This window comes from Harpegnathos saltator, unplaced genomic scaffold (genome assembly GCF_003227715.2).
Source record: "Harpegnathos saltator strain DR-91 unplaced genomic scaffold, Hsal_v8.6 scaffold47, whole genome shotgun sequence".
NCBI classification, from domain to species: Eukaryota; Metazoa; Arthropoda; class Insecta; order Hymenoptera; family Formicidae; genus Harpegnathos; species Harpegnathos saltator.
This window is the reverse complement of record NW_020230283.1, coordinates 458,760-477,253: the sequence shown is the minus strand read 5'-3', so window position 1 is coordinate 477,253 and position 18,494 is coordinate 458,760. Positions and strand designations below refer to the sequence as shown.

Genomic DNA, 18,494 nt, shown 5'->3' with positions numbered 1-18,494 from the left:
AAAATGCAAATGTTCAGCCGCTTCGCAATGACATTTTTCGATAATTGATGCGGAACCCATTTTCCTGCTTTGTGAATCTTTCCCATATCACGCAAACGTTTAATAACGGTTGTACGATTAACGTGTAATGCTCCGGCAAGTTCTGAAATGGACTGTCCTGGATTTTCGTTCAATAATGCTTGCAGACTCGCATTCTGAAGCTTCTTGCTTGTTCCGAGCGATCCTTGTCGTTGACATTGAAAACACCACTTTCGAATCGTCTAAACCAATATTCTCAACGAGTGTTGAGTGATGGAGCGACATCACCATAAGTTTCCATTAGAATTCTACCACCTTCAGCCACCGTTTTCTGCTGATTAAAAGAGAAAAGCAACGCATGTCGAAATACTGTTTAGGAAGCTCCTTTTGGAATTTCGAAGATGATTTGACGAAAAGTCACTCAGACTTTTATTTATATTTATATTTTCATATTTCATTTATGTTTATATTCTCATTTACATTTCCACTCATATAACATTTACACGTTCTCACGTTATAAAGGCCTTCACGCACAAACGAACTTAAGCAGTAAGACGTAAGCAGCAAGCAAATTGACCAATCACAATCGAAACTTAAGGACGCCATTTTAAAACTTACGAGAATAATTGATTGTAATTTGTTAAGGCCATCACACACAAACGAACTTAAGCAGTAAGACGTAAGCAGCAAGCAAATCGACCAATCACAATCGAGATTTAAGGACGCCATTTTAAAACTTACGCGAATAATTGATTGTGATTGGTCAGTTTCTCTACTGTTTACGTCTTAATGCTTACATTCATTTGTGTGTGATGGCCTTTACTTTCTTTACTGCTTTACGTCTTACTGCTTACTACGTTTATTTGTGTGTGATGGCCTTAATTTGTGATATATTTTGAGTAAATTTTAATAATCCGTTTCCTCGGCTTTTCGTCCTTCTACGTCGCAAATACGAACCATTCACAAGGGACGCGATCTTCGCACATCGACCGGTGCCGTCAAATCTGCCGTCTGTCTGAACAGCTGATAGTACCAAGTAATTTTTTTCACATATTTTTCACGTCACGATGACAATATCGCCGCGACGGTACTCGCGCAGTCGGAATCAGGAGCGGCAGGAGTCGCGCAGGATACCCCCTCGCTATTTTTTTGCGCTCGATGCGGGTCTCCCGCGATCCGTGACGAAATCTCATTTCTTCCCGCGCGACGCGATTTCGATATGTTCCCGCTGACAAGCGGGGTCGAGAGGAAACGTGAGAGAGCAAGAGGAGAGGAGAGGAGCACGCCTCCTCCCTCGTATTGAAAGGTCAATATTTGACAAGAAGGCGGCGGTCGCGTGCGGAAGGAGGGCTGTCAAGCAGGATGTCGCGCGCCGTGACGGAAAGGATTCGCGTGTGCAGGAGCAACCGTAATATCCTTCCCCCTCCCTCTCTCTCTCTCTCTCTCTCTCTCTCTCTCTCTTTCTCTCTCTCCCTCGTCGAATATCGTCGCGGTTGCTTTTCGGCTGACGCGCGTACAGCAAGATCGGTCGGTCGGATGGCGGAAGAACATTAGGGGGAGGAAAAGGAGGAGGAGGAGGAGGAGGAGGAGGAGGAGGAGGAGGTTACTTTTTCGAGGAGCGGGCGCGCGGAATTACGGGTCTAAGGGCCGACGTGGGCGGACGAGGAGAATCCCGGACGGACAGAACCGTAATTGCTCAGCGAGTCGTTCACGCGCGAACCTTTTTGATATGCCCGGCAAGCCTGATTGCGAATGCGATTTTCCCCGGGAAGCTGATTACGGATTAAGTTCATTCCCGGCTTCATGGTACAGATAAAGCGGGGATATACCGGCAGCTCTGGCGGATACCCAGAACTTTCGCTAATCGCACACGAGAACGGCAAAGCGCTGCTTTTTGTCGTTTGAGGCGGCCAATCGCCCTTGCAAACCAAGTCAAGTCGCTCGGACTCGAAAGGGCGCGTCTCGCGTCTCGAGGACTTTGGTCCTCGCGAGTGCTAGGAGTCATCTTCGACGTGGCGTCGTGGACTCTTCCTGTTCGCCCTTTTAACCCGTTTGCATCGTCAGGAGGTTTGCCCTTCCGCTGACTTTTTTTTCTTTAAATCATACCCGAAGAAAGTATTCTATTTGTAAAGTGATTTTTCCCACAGTCTCATATTCTAAGCGAAGCCTTTTACAGGAAAAGGATTCCTCTTTCGATAAAGCGATTAAAGTCAACCATTCATCTAAAATTTATCTAAGATATTATTCTAACTGTATTGTTTTCCCTCTTATTTCAAGAGGATTTCCTTTTATATCAGTTCACTTTCCTCTTATATGAAGAGGAATATGTTGATTTGAATGTCAGCTTCTTTCGTTCAGTCATGCTCTACTTCTAGTCTTCCAAACATGAATGAAAAAGTAATTATATTCTCATGGGTCAAAATATTTGGAACGCTTTTTAAAAAAGGTATGTGTGTTGCAGTAACATATAACAAAGATAATTTACACATATTTAGTCAGATACAGTTTATAATCTATTGCAAGAAGTTGAATAATATATTCTTTCTTTTAACTATGTTTCACATAATTGGTTATGATGAACATCTTTGTAGCTGTAAAGTCCGTAACAAAACTGATTGAAAATTTATTTGTTACGATGATCTTCTTTCACTCGTGCCTACTTATTGTAGAACCGGAGCCAGGAGTACATCTATATATATTACTTTTCGCTATACATTATACAAATTTTTTCAAATTAACCAGTATAATCATCAGTATAAGAATAAAGTACAGTAAAAATAAATAATAATTCTCTTAAAAAAAGATTAAGTAATCTGTGTATTAGAGGAAATTTATATTAAAATCTATATTAATTAATTAAAATTATATTAAAATTTATATTAAAATAAGATTTGCATTATATACATAACATATAATTCCTCTAACTTTAAAAATAATGTATTTACGATACTTTCCTCTTGATTTTAGAGGAATCTTCTTGAGGCCATATACAAGAGTAAAATCCTTTAAAATTTAGATGATTCCGCTTGTTTTGAAATTATTTTTTTTTCGGTGTAAAATTTGAAAAATATGTCCTTTCCACTCATTATTTTCTTTCAGCGTGCGGTCGCGTTTTTTAATGAGACTAAAATTTCTCATAGGGTGAAATTTCATTTATAGTGGCCTTCAAGGTTCAAAAGAGTATTTTCATCTCGAAACACAGAGAATATTGTTGCGTCAGCGGGCAGGGAAGCGAAACGCTGAAGGAGAGAACGCAGATCATCGCTGCGCGAAAACGCAGCTTCGCAATGAGGAGGGAATGTCGCGGGCGATTCGTGGATTAATAAAAGAATCTCACTGGCCGCGCGGCGATCCCGCACTACAAATATCAATTTCGCGGCCGCGTGACAGACATGAGGAGGCTGGAATCTCGCGGCTTTTTTTGTGCCGGAAGGGGCTGCGTTGACGCCGGCGTCACGTTCCCTACGACGCGAAGTCGTCCTTCGATTTCCATGACAACGGACGCGAGCTTGAATGCACGTCGTTTAGGGACGATCGACAGGCCTCTGGCCTCTCCATATTCAACGGGCGAAATTCCCCGACCTCTCCGTCACTCCACGACGATCTATCGTCGGCTCCTTAACGTCGAGCCCGAAGTACCGGGCGTTGCGCGCCGGGTGGCGGCTTTGTTGTCACGACAATGGCTTTACAGGCTGTTCCCGCGCTTCGTTTCCTCTCGCGCACCGCGCGCGAATCATTTCGTACATCGCGCGGAGGATTATTGCCACGGCTCGTCGTTCGCGCTTCCGCTCGCGCTGAGAATGTATTAAAAAATTTAATTACGGGAATTCCGGCGCGACGCATGGAAAAATGCCAATCGATGCGGCCGACGGCGAGTGTAACGCGGATACAGACGATATTGCGTGCGACTGCCGTCGAGTGCCCTCGCGGGATCCTCCAAGTCTGCTGCTTCCTTCCTATCCGCTCGGCATGAAACGAGGACGGGGGAAGCTCGGAGGTCCTCGCCCGCGCTGGATCGAGAGACACGTGAAGCACGTGGCGACGAGAATAGGACTTTGCGCGTCGACAATTCTTTCGCGTGCGTACATTACAAAAAGGAGAGATCGGAGAGGAGCGACTTGAATCGTGTCGGGAGGACTCGATGTCGGAGTCGTGTATGGCGAATCGGGCCGAAGTAATCGTCCTGATTTTTCTTCGGTGAAATTTTCTCTCAGTGTGTCGTCTCTGTGTGAGAGAAATTCCAAATTTAGTTCAACGAGCGATGACACGCTGTTGGTATTTCATTTTTATCATTTGATCTACTTACGCACTTCTAAGGACCGTTCTTTCAGTAAAATTTTATCATTGTTTTTTACGATCCTTTCAGTGAAATTTGCGGGTTCCTCTGCGCAAAACAGAGACTGCTTCAACGAGGCGAGCGTAAAGCTGATCTAATTATTGCTCATGTTTACCTCTCGATACTTGGCTCTTAAAAGCTGCCGTCGGGAAAAATCATATTAATGCTATCATGGGCGATATTTCACTCCAGCGTATATATTTTTCATTCCGGAAATCAAAAGAGTCAAACAAATGCGATTAAATGTTTTATTATTATTATTTCGATTATTAGATGAAAAGTCTAAAGAAAGGCTTTTGCTTGCAGCGATGAAACTTCATCCATGATAGCCTTTAAGTGTTAACTTTCTACCAAAGGTACGAGGGTAGTCCCAGAAGTACCTGACCTGACGTATAGATAGCGGTTGTTGTTTGAAAAGAATGACTACGGTAGAAAGTACCAACCTTATAAAGCTTAAGTTTAAAGTTTGACGACGCTACGTTGTTTAGTATTTGTTTGGCAGCCATCAATAGTGAACGCTCTCAGTGAATTTGTAAACATGGAAAAAATTCGTCATCGTTATGTGATGCGATACTTTCATTTGAAAGGCCTCATTCCAACCAATATCAAAGCCGAGCTAGATTCTACTCTGGGGGAGTCTGCTCCTTCGTTTACAACAGTAAAATATTGGATAGCAGAGTTTAAACGAGGCCGTACGAGCTGCCAAGACGAACATCGCAGTGGTCGACCAAATGAGGTGACCACGCCAGAAATGGTGAAGAAAATCCACAAAATGGTATTGGATGACCGTCGACTGAAAGTGCGCGAGTTAGCAGTTACATGGTAGGCATTTTAAAAATTGCTGTACATCGCATATTGACTGAAAATTTGGACATGAGAAAGCTGTGCGCAAGATGGGTGCCACGATTGGAACAAAAGCAGCGTCGTGAAGATGTCGTTTCAATCGAGTGTTTGGCGAAGTTTCGCAGCAATAAAGCCGATTCATAACCATGGATGAAACATGGGTCCATCACTTCACACCTGAGACGAAGGAACAGTCAAAACAATGGACCAAGGTGGCTTGATGGCTATTTTGAGGAGCTCGACGATTCCCACTATAAACAGGGTATCGAAGCTATTGAACATCGCTGGGAAAAGTGTATTGAGCTATGAGGAGACTATGTAGAGAAATAAAGATATTTTTTTCCAAATTTTTTGTGTTTTCTTTGTTAGGTCAGGTACTTCTGGGACTACCCTCGTAGAATCTCTTGCATTATGTTCCAGTTTCAGGTTAGGTTAAGGGATACCAACGCGGACGGAATAAGCTCGAAAAATGTCGATAACGTGGAGACGATCGTCCAAAAGTTACGTCAGTTAAGCACTGACACGATCATATTAGCTTTCCCATTTTTTTTGCTTATGTATAAATGTGTGCTGCTCTGTTCCGTTATATTTAGCGGGGAACGTAACTACGCGCGTATAGAAATCTTTCTGCAAACTTGTCGTGTACTTTTCAGCCTTTAAATTCGATCGTAAAGGTACAGCAATGTTCTTTGAAAAATTTCCTTGAGCGGAAAATACACGTTCGGCGTGTACAAGTTGCAGAACTTTTTTATCAGGCAAAACTTCACGTCGCTCAGCTGGAGATGTCAGCTTTGAGATTTCTTATATCGTTTTCGTCACACGCTGAGCAATACTTCAATCCATTTTCGCTTTGTACTTTTATTGTGTAAAAATCTTGGTAATTCTGTGCAATATACCGAAACTTCGATATTTCGTCAGTAAAGTTCTCGGATATGGCATTGCCTTAACCTTTCAATAATTGAGAATAAAGGTATTTATCTCGCACACATAATCACCTACCAATTTCGACAACTTCATTGTCGTCGAAATTTCCGTAAAATATGTTGATTATACAGGATGTTAAAAAAAAAGGTTCAAGATTTTAAGCAGACAAAATAGGGGAAAAAATTCTGATGAATATAAATCGAAAAATTAATATTGCCGGAGTTATGAACAATTATTTATTTCAATTAAAGCAAGTGACTTGCTCGCTTCTGGTGTTTTTTGTTCTCCGATGTAACTCGTCTGTGTCATTTATCGGCGAAGAGTACCACGTTTTAAAGAAATCTCTAAAAAAAGTCTTCGCTTTTGCTTGGAAAGTAAACAAACGTCCATTTTCTTCCCATTTATATCAACTCTTCACCAAGCTGTTGTTAGTCACACATCCTCGTGAGCGGTGCACAGTTGGAAAGAGCAGAGTTTTTATAATACGGTAAGAATGACATCGTATTACACTAATCGAGAAATGGCAGAAGTGCATTTCATGCATGGCCGTGCGCGACCAAAAGCGAATAAGTCATTTGCTTTGATTATAACAAATAATAATTGCTCACAACTCCAAAAATATTAATTGCCGCAACATGTTTATCAGGACTTTTTTCCTGCATTTTGTGAGCACTAACATCTTGAATTCTTTTTTAACACCCAGTATATCTAATTGCGCACACAAGTGAAGAGGACAACTTGATAAAGCGGGATCTATAATTAGAAACTGTAAAGTTTTGAGTCGTAAGGTCGTAAGAAAATTAACCAATCGCAGTCGATTATTCTTCTTGCGATCGAAGAATAATTAATTGTGATCGATCAGTTTTTTTTTTACGACTTTATGACTTTTATTACAGACACCATCTAACACTGCTTCTTTTAGCCGATTGTTTACGCAAAAACCTAAACTGCTTTCCTCCTCGTGTCTCACTTACACGAATACACCCCCCTGTCTGCTTCCCCTCATAAATCTTCGGTCTGTCATTTTCTATCGATGTTTCTTCTCGATAAAAATTCAACCAAAGCGACTTTCTAACGGCAATTTTACATCTTTCGTCACACATACGTGCCCGGGGCCCAAAATTTTCACAGTACGTAAGAATGATATTGTATTTCTCTAATCGAGAAATGGCAGAAATGCGTTTCACGCGCATGGCCGTGCGCCAGAAGCGAGTAAGTTATTTGCTTTAATTAAAATAAATAATTGTTCACAATATCAATTTTCCGAGCCATGTTTACTGCGACCCTTTTCCCCCATTTTTTGCGAGCACTATCTTTAAAATCCTAAACCCTTTCTTTAATAATAAATATCCTGCATACATCATTGATCCGAGCAGCTTTTTGCTCCACTTGACCCGATTGCGACGTACGCGGCAAGATCCGCTTGAACTTGCGGGATTCGATACTTTTTAGCGCGCTGCTTCCCGGCCGACTCTCTTTCCTGATGTAGCGACATTCGCGCGACGGCCACGTCGCCGAGATATTCCTGGCGATGCGGCACGTAAAATGAAAACACATGCGACGGAAGGCCGATGCCTATCGCCTGCCGGCGCGGCGCCGCGCTCGGGGCTCCCCTCGCTCCTCGAGCTGCCGAACGGAAGTCCGCCGCGAGAAATTTAATTCGAACCACACGCTGTGTCCTGAAAGCGTCCCGTGGATGATCGCCACCTCGTGTATGAAATCGTACCCTCGGAACTTAGAAGACCGTCTGTTCGCCGCCATCGGCCAACTTCCGTTTTAGATAGCGCGTGACAACGCGCGTCCGCGCGGCTTAATTAAGAACATTCCTTCGCGCACAGCTCCCTCGCTCTCTCGCGCTACGTTATTACATAATTGCGCGAGGATCGCTCTCGCTTGACCTTCGGTTTACTCAGCCGGGGCTCGTTCAGGTTCGCGGAGTTGGCCGAAGACTCGCCCGGCTCCTGCGAATAGTTTCGCAATGGACGCAGTCGTGAAACACGGAAAGTCAATCAAGCCCGGAGCCATCGAGCGGTCGGAAATGACCGGTTTGTTAATTAAGAGAACATCTCGTCGAAGGACTGTTATATTCAATTGCGACTGTGAAGCGCACAAGACCTCACGAGGACGATAGATCCCAGAGGTACGCGATATCGCGTATTTATGGAATGGAAACGTTCTCTCTGTGATATGTGAAATGTGTCACAATCCGAGAAGCGCGTTCCCTCATTCGTTCGGCCGCGTCGCGTCGGCGCTTTCCCGTTCGAATAAACCGCCGATAAAAATCCATTCGATCCGACTCTGCCGACTTTCGCCGTGTACGACGGGTGTTCGACGCGATTAATAAAGATTAATCACTTGATCTATCCGGCGCGCGCGCTAACCGGGCCGACGAGGAATTAATCACCCGGCTCGGCCGATCGGCGCGAATAATCGCGAGAGCGGCTAACCGAAGCGGCCGAGTGTCCGTTCGATTAATCCCGGCAAAACGAGTAAACGAACACAGCGCGCTGTTTGATCGATTTACCTTTTATACGTTTGTTGGATTGCTCGGCCGGGCGTGACGCGCGGCCGCTCGCTCGCTCGCTCGCTCGCTCGCATTCGTCGTTCGCGCGAGCGACCCTACATCCAACGAAAACACTCGTCCCGTTAAACGCTATAAATCGAGAAACGAAACGCCAGAATGGCGTCGCCAGGAATTTATCGAACGCCAAGTCCGATCGCTCGCACCGCGGCGTGCGCGACCCTTCCCCCCTCGTTCTCTCTCTCTCTCCCTCCGCTCTCCCAGCTTTCCTCCCCCCTGCCCCCCCCCCGTCCCGGATTTTCCTTTTTATTTCTCGTCGCGATCGGTTACACGCGCGCGCCGGTCGGCCGCGTAATGAATCTCCGATCCTGAAACGATCGTGAAACAAGCACGAGGTGCCGCGCGCGCCCTCTATCGTGCTCGCTCGCGCGCGCCGCTCAATGCGGCTCGTTAACGCGGCCTCTTAATCACGATCGTCTCGCGGACAATGAGCCCAATCGGCGGAAAAAGTGGCCGGCCGTGGCGGCAAATATAAATCTCCGGTGTCAGAAACAATGCGCGCGCGGCGCGATATACGAGACGGAAAGAGGCGCGGGCGCTCGCCCACGCGACTCGAACCGTCGATACTCATTCGGACCGTCATATCATCCGTCCCTCTCCCTCGCCCTCGCGCTTTTTCTCTCTTTGTTATTTTTGTTTTCTTCCTCTCCTTCTTTTTCACTCATTCACTCCCTGTAAAATCCGGAGAGGGAGAGAGAGAGAGAGAGAGAGAGAGAGAGGGAGAGAGAGAGAGAGAGGGAGAGAGAGAGAGAGAGAGAGAGAGCGGGGTGGGGCAGGAAGATAGAGAGACGGAAAAATTGCCGGTGATCAATTTCGGCGTGCCGATAAAAAATGCACGTGCGGTCGCCCCGCAGCGTTGTGTGCCTGCGTTCTTTTTTTTGTTGTTGTTGTTTCTCGATTCTCATCTGCGTTTGACTCGCGAGAGAAATGCTACTGTGTCTAGTAGGCGGTGTATCGATATACGCGCGCACGCCTGCGCGCGCAACGATACGCGTGTGTATGAAGGATCGTGAAAGGCTCCGGGCTTTTTCGACGGCAACGCAGCCCCGTGGGCGACTCGCGCTCCGCTTAATCTAGGGCTAATTTTAGCGTCTTCGATCGGCTTAATTGACCGATTAAGCGTCCACCGTGATTAATCGGTTCTAGTTAATTGTGCTCAGAAGGCGATTGTGCGACGAAGGCGATTGGTCGATTTCAATGGAATAATCGACTGATTGAGTTAATCGAAGGTGGTGGAATTGGCCGTTAGTAGGGCAAAGGATGTCTATCCTGGTCTGATCTGGAAGAACATTTCTGGAGAGAAACCAAGCCAGGCTGTTGAAAGTCGGAATTTGGAAGTCAACCCGAAGGACGCGAGTCGAGGTCAACGTCGTTCCAGCGAATTTTTATTTCTCACTCGCAAGCTTTTCCTAGCTTGATACGGATTCTCTGGGGTGATTCCTCCAGACGCAGAAGATTATTCGGTTGGTACAACTGTATTTCAGTTATGACTGAACTGTGAAAGCTTCTGTTCCTCAATAATCAACTGAAAATTTCTTCGCCACGCGAGAGAAACTCCCTTAGTAAGGTCTCTATTGTTTCAGAAATGTATTCAGTCACCTGGACTGGACTTAATGTAGTCAAGGGTACAAGTCCCATTCTTCACACGAATAAACAGAGTTTCCCCGATATGTAAGGAAGGGGAAAGCGCTTGCTTGGTTGGGTTGAAAATTGCGTCATCGACAGCTTCATTCGGCTTCATCTAACGGATCTTTTCGGTCGCGGTAACTGAAATTTCGTTTCTCTTTACCTCTTACAGGGTGAGTCACCTAAAACGGACCTAATCTAAGTAATCTTGAAAATATGCAAGGTGGAAAAAGATGTTAAATATAGAAGTATGTAAAGTCTTTTTTTTAAGTGACACAATACATAACATGTTGGTGTGACCTCGAACAGCCTTCCCGTAACGTCAAGCTTACGGGAAGGCAGCCTCGAATTTTTTAAATGGATGCCGCCATTTTTTATTGTATCATCTTCTTCTACCAATTAATTTGAACAACTTTTGTCTGAAACATTTCTTCATTTGCCTAATGAATTTTTTGAGATATTTAAAGAAAACTTGACAACTTTTTTCAATATTTAGTTTAGGATGTTTCTATCTAACTATTTAACTTCGGAAAAAAAAAAGTATTAGACTTTCTTGCTCTATTTGGGTTCAAGAATACGCTATTACAATAGTGCCGCACTAACTTCTGTTAGCTCGATCTTTGGAAATTTTAAAATCATAAATTTCCGGAATCGAAAGTTCGAGTTCCCTCAATCGAAAGCAGTTATTGATGCGACTGGTTCTTCGGTCTGCGAAACAGATTTTTTTGTGACCGCAGCCGAGCTTCATGTAACAGAAAATTTCCAGTTGTCACTACAGAATATTTTCCTGCGTGTGCAGGCAGAACTGGAGAAGCATCTGTGTTGGACTTGCCGCTCCAGACGAAACGGGCACAAATCTTCGGCCGCGGATGTCTTATCGCCGGCAGGTCGATAGTTGTCAAAAGTTCTCGACCAGCCTCATCGCCTCCAGCCTGTGTTTCCTCCCATGATTGTTGAATAATTCAGCAAGCGGAGATGTATCGAAGAAGAAAGCGACGTCCTGGCAGCTCGACGTTTCATACGCGTCGGCGAAGGGAGTCATCCGCTCGCCGTGCAACGCCCGCGCGATCAGCAGTTTACAAGTGCAGGGGCGTAAAGGGGCGTAATTAGGAAGCGAATATATATATGATAAAATCGGTGTAAATAATTAATTAATAACCGATGATCGCGTGCGATGAAGCGCACGAAACGGCAAGCTGCCGCTTGTGCTTTCAATATATTCCCGCTTGGTCTCCGTCCGTCATTTTCTGCGCGGCTTTCGCCACGCGTCCGTCCGGTCCAATGGAGTCCTTCCACCAGTCCTCCGATGGGAGAATCCTCCGATTGGGCAAGACGGATGCGTTCGGAGACTCGCGCGAGAAGAATCGAACGCGATCGCGAGAGCGAGAGCGTCTCTTTCGCCGGATCGACGATCGATACATCGTGTTTCGCGGCGGCTGGGACGGGGGACGGGGGGGGGGCGCGGGGAAGATAAAGGAGAGCGCGAGGGGCGCTCTTCCTCCTGTTCTGGGAGAAATTGAATTGTGAACCGCCGGTGTAATTGGCTCGAATCAAGGCGCGTATCCCCCGCTCGGCCCGAGGGGGCGGATAAGGAGCGATTAGAGAGGGCGGGCGGGCGGAAGAGAGACGAAGAAAGGGAAGAAGAGGAGGAGGAGGACGACACGGAAGCACGAGGACGTGCACGTGCAACTCCCGGTCCTCACCCACACTCGTCTCGTCGCGTGTGGGAGGCGGAAAGAGAGGGCCACTCTCGGAGAGAGGCAGGCCTGTGTAGCGAGGAGACAGGAAGAATTTCACGCTCCGCGAAGCGGGAGACTCTACCCGAGGGATTACCTCCAATTGATCCGGCCCTGTTGCCTCCTTCCTCGCTCCTTCAGATAGGGTCCTCTGCTATCGCTCTTCCGTTTGCCGGCTCTCTCGCTCTCGCCTCCCTCTAACGTCTCTCTTTACTCGTAAGGAGATTGCGAGAGGAGAGAGGACGTGCTCTCTCTCTCTCTCTCTCTCTCTCTCTCTCTCTCTCTCTCTCTCTCTCGCTGCCGCTCGCCTGGTCCTTCCAGCCAGATCGCTCCTTTTTCCCCGACTATTGTTCGCGCGGGAAACCGATAGCGGGAAATACATCGTTAGGAAGTGACAGGAAGGAAGGAAGGAAGGAAGGAAGGAAGGAAGGAAGGAAGACCGAGGAACCGCGGCATAGTAACGACTCTCTTTCGCGACGGCGCCCTTTGTGTCGGGGCTGCTGCTCTTTCGGCGGGAGGGTGGGAGGGAGGGAGGGAGGGGCGAGGCGAGGGCGCGGCAAGGTGCTCGATCACGCTTGATTTCTTCCCTCTACGCCGGAGAGACTGCCGGCGTCTCTCCGCAGCGGCGGCTCCTCGTGAGCGGCTCCTCCTCGTGAGCGCGGCTGACTCCGGGCCTCCTGAGACTCGTAGCTGCGAGCGCGACACCGGAAGGAGAGACTTTTCCGTGTGTCTCGTCTACTCGATCTCATTTCTCCGCTCATCTCCGTTCCCTCTCGCGCGCGCGCGCGCGCGCGCGTCTTCTCACCCTCTCGCGGACGCCGTCCGCTCCTCTCTACGGGCTCGCTCTTGCCGAGCTCTTCGCGCCAATTAAAAGAAGTGTTCTCTCTTCCATTCTCACGCCCGAGACGAGGAAGCCCCTCGGCCTGCCGAGCCGGCTGCGCGTTGACAAAGTGACAATTACGCGTGGCACGCATGCACGAGTGGCGCGGGCCGCCGCTCTCCCCTTCCTCTCCCCAGCCACCCGTCCGACCCGCGTATTTCGTAGTCACGTGCGGTCTCGTGTTACATTTTCATTCGGCTAATTGCCTTTTCATCGAGTCCCCGTGGCCGCCGCCGCCGCCGCCGCCGCCGCCGCGCGGCTTAACGCGCGCGCGTCTCCTTCTCTTTTTTCGCTCTCTTCCCTGTCGACGAGGCCAGAACGAGGTTCAAATCGCATGAACCACGGGGACGCGACCCTGATCGCCGGGCATCGGCGCAAATTGGAGGCTCCCCCAGGGCGCTAAACACACGCGCGCGCGGTACTTACGCGGTGGAACGTCGAGAGAGAGAGAGAGAGAGAGAGAGAGAGAGAGAGAGAGAGAGAGAGAAAGAGAGAGAGGCGCGTGCTTTTTGGCCCCTTTGCGAGGGACATTGACGTGGAGCGAGACGGGAAACGTTTACGTGCGCTTTGCGGGGACACTATAGCCTGAAGTGGTCCGGATGGTCGAAATTGCGCGGCGGCGACGATTTGGATGATTCTTTCGTTCAGCGACCGAGTCGAGGCGACGAACTCTCGGCCGTTTGCGTCTTTCCGTCACGTTTTTAGTTTCGGAATTTTTGGCGGGGAGATTTTACTGTCTCGGAAAGCGCAGCGGCTCCGACTTATCCGCTCGCATCTCCGGTGAATTGCACCGATTCTAAATCATTGAATCTCTTTTATCTTAAATTTTTCAAGTGGGTCTTCCATTTTTTACATCACTTTTCTCTACCGATTAATTTGGACAACTTTTGTCTGAAGCATTTTTTTTATTTGCCTAATATTTGTTGAGATATTATAAGGAAAACTTGGTAATGTTTTTAATATTTGTCGAAGGAAAAGATATTACTAGACTTTTTTACTCTATTTAGTCTTAAGAATATATTGTTGCAATAGTGCCCCAACTTTTGTTAGCTTGATGATCTTTGGAAATTTAAAAATCATCAAGTTGACAAAAGTTAAGGCATTATTGTAACAGTATATTGAGCTCAAATGGAGTAAAAAGGTCTCTTTTCTTCTTCTGACCAATAGTCACCGATTGTGAGTTAAATATTTAAAAAAGTTATCTAATTTTCTTTAAATCTCTCAAAAAATATTAAGCAAAACAAATATGTTTCAGATAAAAATTGTCCAAATTAATTGGTAGAAAAAGATGAAATATAATAAAAATGGGAATTCTCACTTGAAAAATTCGAGGTGACCTTTGCGTAGCCTTGATGACGCTGTTCAAAGTCATACTAGTACTGCTATGTGATGCGCCATTTAAAACTTTACAACTTCTATATTTAACATTTTTATCTATCTTGCATGTTCGCAAATTTATTCAGGTGGCCTGTTTTAGGTGCCTCACCCTGTATATTAATCTAAAACAGTAGTGTTTATGTATAATAGAAACGGAATTTGTCTATGTGGGTATGGAATTAAAAATTATCGATCGGTACAATAGTCTCCACGCGAGGTATAATAAGGTTCATTAATTTCAAGCTCTTTTGACGAGAAATTGCAGTCGCAAAGTAGGGAAACAGCCCAGTCTCTCAGATGCGACTAACTTTTCACTTATACAGAGCGAGTTTTCCGCGGGCAAGCGAATATTTTGATTCGCTGTCGAAGATTGAACTCGACACGTTCCACCTTCAAAGGAACAAATTCGCTCCAGTCGATTGAAACGTTCGCTCGGACAGGGTCGGAATCCATTTTCTAAGCTCGAATGAATCATTCACTCTTATGATCCCGAGTGATATTTTACCATTGCGTCTCGGGTGAACGTTTCTTCGTACGTTTCGAGCGCAGTTTTGTCGAGATTTCAGAGAGTGTATCCGTGGAAATCGACACACACACACACATATATATATTACATCCGTGGAAATCGACACACACACACATATATATTACATATATCTCGGAAGGCGCGGAACTTATTTTTCTTTTTCCCACCGCACGGCTGATTAAGTCCTTCGTCGGGGCTTCCCCTGTGACGCCTCTCGTTCGGCTCAATTGCTTCCCGAGGACTTTTAATAGCGCTGTCCCCGGGGACCCCGGCGCCCGGCGCAAATTGGCGGTTTTCCCCACTGAAATCGACGGCGTTCCGCGATAATGAGAATGTGATATATGTCGCGCGATCAAACGTTCCCATTGTACGAGACGTCGCGGCGTACGAATGCGGGAGATCGAGACGGAATCTTCGCTCGGCCTTATAAACGTGCAAATTCCTCGAGATACGACACGCCAACGCATTCACATACACACCTACACACACGTCGGCAGGCATGCGATCAGACCCCGGAAGCGGGACACGCGATTGCTCTTTGAGCCGCGAGAAAGAAAGCAATTGTAAATGGAAGGGCGGGAAGGGGGGGGAGGGGAGAGGCGCCTCGCGGGCGCGACGCAGCGAGGCGACTTGACAATTCGCGGGCGCGGGCGAGCCGTCGCGACGGGTTTCATCTCTAATTCAGTTGAACCGCGGCTGATCAAAGGACGAAAAACACGTCTGGCGAGCGGCGTTGCTCGTGGCCGATCGAAGCGCGCCGGCCGCCCCGGCGGGGAAACGAATGAAAGACGTTTTCGGCAAATGAGAAGCAGCGAAAGGAGCCGGAAAGAGCGCGCAATGTGCGCTCGAGGGTGGCGAAGGATGAGCAGGGCGATGGAGGAGGAAAGGGTGGAAGACAGGGAGAGGAAAGAGAGAGAGAGAGAGAGAGAGAGAGAGGAGTCGCCTCGCGTTCGCGTCTTCCTTCTTCGAGAGTCATCGGCGTCGGCCAAGTGAACGGCGATTCGTCGCCCGCAGCTCCGTTGCTCAGTTTCTCTTACCCCCCTGCTGCCTGCCCTCCTCTCGCCAGCTCTTGCGCAGTTTATTCAACTTCTTCTTTATTTCAAGTGGACTCGATTATTTTCCCATTTCGCCGAACGTTTGGAACAGCCCGCGCCGCGCTGGACCGCCGCCAAGGCGATTTCCACACGGCAAGGACCGCTCTCCCCCTCCTTCGTGGCGGATAATAAATGCAATCTTAATCCCTCCGCCGTCTTCGACGCGACCCGGCAGCCTTAACTGAAGATTCTCGAGCATAGCTTGATGCACGAGCTTAGACCCGTGGCTGCGCGTCCGTCCGTTACCTGAAATCTACGCGATATCGCTCCGCCGAGCTTCGCTCTCTCATAATTCCTCCGCGGGTTATCGCGATCCTGCGACACTTTTTCGGACCTCCGTCTCAGCGAGCCGGTGGAATTGCGCCCTTCCGTCGCGCCAGTCGTACGCATACGGCCTTCGGGACTTTTCATTCGCGCAAACCTCATATGTGTAGCCACGTCGAATTTGCACGTTGCAGAAGTGCAGCGTGCATTGAGAAGTCTTCGTCGATCACTGCTGCTTTTTTTTTAGGAGGACTTTTGTGTTTCCCTCAAATTTCTTAGAATCTCTTTATCTCGCGCTATGCTTGGAATTTTTGTTTTCCGTCCTTTTTCTTTGGATTTGTTTTAATTTTTCACGATCTAGAAGAACGTTGTAAAACGTGATCGGTTTGAGTTTCTCCAAATTTTCACAGGAAATATTATCATGTAGTTTTTTATTCGCGCAAAGCTCGTATACGCAGCCGCGCGGAATCGCACATTATAGAAGCGCAATCTTTCAGGGGGACCACGTGTTTTCTTCAAATTTCTTCGTATTCGTTTATTTCGTGCCGTTTTGGAACTTTTATCTTTTATTTATATTTTTTGTTAATTTCGGTACGGCCTAAGAGAGTTACCGTAAAGCGTTGTAAACGTGCTCGGTTTAAGTTTCTCCAAATTTTCACCGGCACCATTTATCACGTCGAGTGCTTCCGTCTATTATCTCAACGCTCAATCCACGTTCGAATCGTCCTCGGGACTTTTTATTCGCGCAAAACTCATATATGCAGCCGCGCGGAATTGCACATTATAAAAGCGCAATCTCTCAAGGGGACTACGTGTACTTTTTTAATTTCTTCGTATTTTTTTTATTTTATACTGTCTTGGAGCTTTTATTTTTCGGTTTTTTTTTTATTTCGGTATAATCAAAGAAAACAACACCGTGGGGCCTTGTAAATGTATTCCGTTTAAATTGCTCCAATTTTTCACAAACAACGTTTCTCACGTTGAGTGAGCACACTTTTTTCAATCGTCCCTTCCTGCATTTCCTTCCTTTTCTTCATCAACTTTGATTAATTTCTGCGTAATCAATTTCTGCGCATACGTCATGCCAAAAGCTATACATTTCTCGTAAATATATCCGTAAATAAATACACACTCTCGTAAATATACATGTCGTAAAAGTATATATCACGCTATTTAACTCATTATCATACATGTTATTAGAGTTATTATGCACGTTATTCAATTATTATTAATCATCATTAAACCGAGACGCGGCAATAATAAGCACCGTGAGCTCACCGTGCGAGCTCGCTGCTGACCGCCATAGCGACAAGTTATCAGCGCCTGTCATCAGGCTCGGTAAGAAATTCCCCATGACACCCCACTGCAACACCCTCGGGCGGGGGGGGGAGGGGGGAGGCGCAAGGGGTTGAAATATACGCGCGATACTTCCTCCGCGGTTCCGCCGGCCGATCACTCGATATGATCCGGCCGGCGCGCGGCTTATTAGGGACCTCGGCCGGAAATGTAACCCCCCTCTCCCCGCGACTACCGCCGGGCGGCGGGACAAATCTCTGCGCGGCAAAAAACGAATCCGTGATTATCGTAACGATCTCTCTTCGCTTCCTCGTTCGGCGAGCGCGTTCGTACGGGCGCACGCACGCACGGAACGACATTCCGCATTCCGGGCACGTATATAGAGTCGAATTTATTCGCGAGCGGCGTTACGCCATTGGACGGCGACGGAGGAGAGAGAGAGAGAGAGAGAAAGAGCATTATTTACCTTGGTAATTACAGCGAGGCCGGTTCCACGCCGGTGGCTCGCGAACCACAAATTATCGAGCGCGCGCAAGCAAGCTTTCGTTGTTTTCGGCGGCAAGGGCGTGCCGGCCAGACGAGGAAGAGAGAGGGGGGGGGAGAGATGGGGGGTCGTTAAATCCTCTTTACAATCCGCCGTAATTTTTCGCGAACCCGACCAAGGTCGGCCGCGGCCAGCCAGCCAGCCAGCCAGCCAGCCGGCTGTCTAGATTTCCTTGGCGACGACGTGACGTCGCCAAACTGAAATAAACTTCCCGCGCTTCTTCGCGCTCGCTAATTCTCAGGCTTTTACACGCTCGCGCGCGCACCGCGAGCTCCCTCCTGCGAGCGTTAATTGCCGGCCGCGAAGAGGAGGCGGTAAATTGTGCGCGATGTACATCCCACCCCCTCCTTCTTCCCACCCCCACGTGAGCGCGTGACTTCGACGTAATTGGATCCGAAATAACGTCGAGCGCGCTTTTATCCGAGGCGCGCGGCCGGGTATTAATCCGT

The 18,494-nt window shown here is 47.4% G+C and overlaps 1 long non-coding RNA gene across 2 annotated transcripts in view; it reads left to right on the top strand.

Annotated features, from left to right (window-relative positions):
* Nucleotides 1-11,397, top strand: part of LOC112589325 (uncharacterized) — an 80,824-nt gene extending 69,427 nt beyond the window's left edge. For both annotated transcript variants that reach the window (XR_003113467.1, XR_003113466.1), the window contains one exon: nt 11,128-11,397. This is a non-coding gene — a long non-coding RNA (uncharacterized LOC112589325). The remainder of the gene's footprint in view (nt 1-11,127) is intronic.
* The last annotated feature ends 7,097 nt before the right edge of the window (nt 11,398-18,494 follow it).